Raw genomic sequence first — 3,067 nt, forward strand, 5'->3', positions numbered from 1 at the left:
CACCTATAATGTGAATATTTGCATTCCTCTTGCAACATACTACTGTATATACAGTATATATAGATTTTTTCCCACTGATCTGTTCAGTGTAAAGGTCATTTAAAGGGCATGTGCACCAATTAAAAAAAAAAGAAAGTAATATTCATGATTTATAAGATCCATCCATCTTGTGTTGACATCTTCTAAATCAGATATAGGTGTCTTCAATCAATTGTGCTACAATCCATTTATAGTTTGGTCTTCTGGTCAAACTGTCTCCCTTTTGTCCCTATCTATCGAGAAGAAAGTGGAGCAGGTATGACTGCAGGACAAGACTACGCATAAATTTATGTTTTCTGTTAGTAACCCCAGAGAAATATGGCTGCATGGGAAAATGTAAATGCTTGCAAAGGTGTACAAAGCTTTAATGGTTCTTTGTGTACTTTAATATATTTCTTGATCAGCTATTTGCTAGTGTAAAGTTTTTATTGGAACATTATAATATACAAACATTAACAATACCAATAATAAATAGAAATGAATAATTATTGCCATATTGTGATGCTCCCTGGACAAAACATTTTCAGAAGTGTCAGCCAATACTTTTGTGTAAAAATAAAACTAAACTGTTGTAGGTATGAAACCTTTATTGACTAACCAGAAAAATTACATTTACAAGCTTTCAAAGTGCCGAGGCCCCTTCTTCAGGCACATCGAAATGAATGACTGAGAGCACATTATCTAGATGCTACACAAAGGCAAATAGTTCATGAGGTGATATGTTCATAAAATTAGGTAGAGTAGTAAAACTGAGGTTATACGGGTGAGTTGGGGGAGTTATCTGGAGTTAGTCCAATGGAAGGGGTTAAATTGTGTCCATGTAAGGGATTAGAAATCTAAGTGTTAGGTAGGGTTCACACTACCATTGGTACCTGCTCAGAAGGTGTCTGTTTAAAAAAAGAAAAAAAAATGGACACCTATTATAACGGACACAAATGGACAGTAACTGATGACTATCAGTAAACGGACACTAAAGAACACAAACCAATAGAGATGAGCGAACACTAAAATGTTCGAGGTTCGAAATTCGATTCGAACAGCCGCTCAATGTTCGTGTGTTCGAATGGGTTTCGAACCCCATTATAGTCTATGGGGAACAGATACTCGTTAAGGGGGAAACCCAAATCCGTGTCTGGAGGGTCACCAAGTCCACTATGACACCCCAGGAAATGATGCCAACACCTCTGGAATGACACTGGGACAGCAGGGGAAGCATGTCTGGGGGCATCTAACACACCAAAGACCCTCTATTACCCCAACATCACTGCCTAACAACTACACACTTTCCACATTCAAAAAAACCTCTATCAAAGTGGGAAAATACCTGGAAACCTTCTTTACTCCCCAAATGGATGGACACAAACCCCAATTTAAGCTCAACAAACAGTAACAACCACCCCTTTAAATCACGTTCCCCATGACAACCACAAATGGAATAGGCAATGGGAATTCCAAAAGCCCTCACCCTTAACTGTCATTTTCAGTGTGTGTGTGTGTGTGTGTGTGTGTGTGTGTGTGATGTGGTAAGACCTTCCAAAATTCACTTTTCTAGCCCTTAACATGAGCCCTTCCAAACAAAGTTACATGACCTTAAGCTGAGCTACCAGCAGAGATTGAGGCCCTTGGCATGAGTAGAGCCTTGCACCAGCAGTGTTTTTGGCACTTAGGGTGAGTTGAGCCTTGTACCAGCGTGTGTCCCTTAACATCAGGCGGGCCCTAAGTTCTGCGCTTTGCACAAAAGTTCCACATTAACTAGGCTGAATGGTACAAAGATTAGTAGGCCCGAGAACCAGGAACAGGTCTTGCAATGGCTGTCCGATAACGCTTAAAGCACATTGTCCACCAGCCAGTCAGCCTCTACCTCCTCTTACCCAACAGTCTTGTCCTCCTTCCACCCAAAATTCCCAATCTTCCCAGAACAATAACCCCAACTGTCCCTGCTCCCCAGAGCTGTTCTCCCTTCCTTTGACTGTACCGCAACCTGCCCCTCCATTTCGCGATTCCACGGACCTAACAGACGAGTATCTGTGTCCAGATGCTCAAACACTAGAGTCTCCTCCATTCCATCTCCTGTCGATTTGGTGGCGGATGACCAGCAACCCACCTTCATCGACGACGATGAGACGCAGTTGCTGTCAGGGCAGCCAGTTGACATGCGCATTGTGCAGGAGGAGGAGGCGAGACAGGAGTTGGAAGAGGAGGTGGTGGACGACGAGGACACCGACCCCACCTGGACAAGGCAGATGTCAAGCTGGGAAAGTAGTGTGGATGTTGAGGCAGGTGCAGCACCAAAAAGGGTAGCTAGAGGCAGAGACATGTCCAGAGGCAGAGGTCAGCTGCTTTGCCGAAGCCAGGCCAGACCCGGAATGTCCGAAGATGTTCCCTTTTGTACCCAGCCCAGAAAAACTCCCCCATCGAGGGCACGTTTCTTGAAGGTGTAGAGTTTTTTCAAGGAATGCGCCGAGGACAGATATAGTGTCGTCTACACAATTTGCCATTCGAAATCGAGTAGGGGCCCTGAGAAGAGCAACCTGTCCACCACTTCAATGCACCGTCATTTGGAATCCAAGCAATGGAATCAGTGGCAGGCAGCAACGGCAGGACAAACGTCGCCCGCCGTTCATGCCACTGCCTCTGCTCACAGTGCTGGCGATGCACTCCAGAGGACGAGCCAGGACATCACTTCATCTGCCTCCGCCACTTTGTTGACTTCTCCCTCATCCTCCCCTGTTTCTGTCTTATCTCCTTCTCCTGCACCATCAAAGGCACCATCAGGCGCTTCTTTACAACAACCCACCATCTCTCAGACATTGGAGCGCCGGCAGAAATACACCGCTAACCACCCACCCACGCAAGCCTAGAACGCCAACATCGCTAAACTGCTGGCCCAGGAGAGGTTGGCGTTCCGGCTTGTTGAAACTCCCGCCTTCCCGGACCTGATGGCAACTGTGGCACCTCACTATGCCGTCCCTAGCCGTCTCAACTTCTCCCGGTGTGGCGTCCCCGCCTTGCACCAGCACGTGTCACT

The sequence above is a fragment of the Leptodactylus fuscus genome, chromosome 1, assembly GCF_031893055.1.
Source record: "Leptodactylus fuscus isolate aLepFus1 chromosome 1, aLepFus1.hap2, whole genome shotgun sequence".
Lineage (NCBI taxonomy): Eukaryota > Metazoa > Chordata > Amphibia > Anura > Leptodactylidae > Leptodactylus > Leptodactylus fuscus.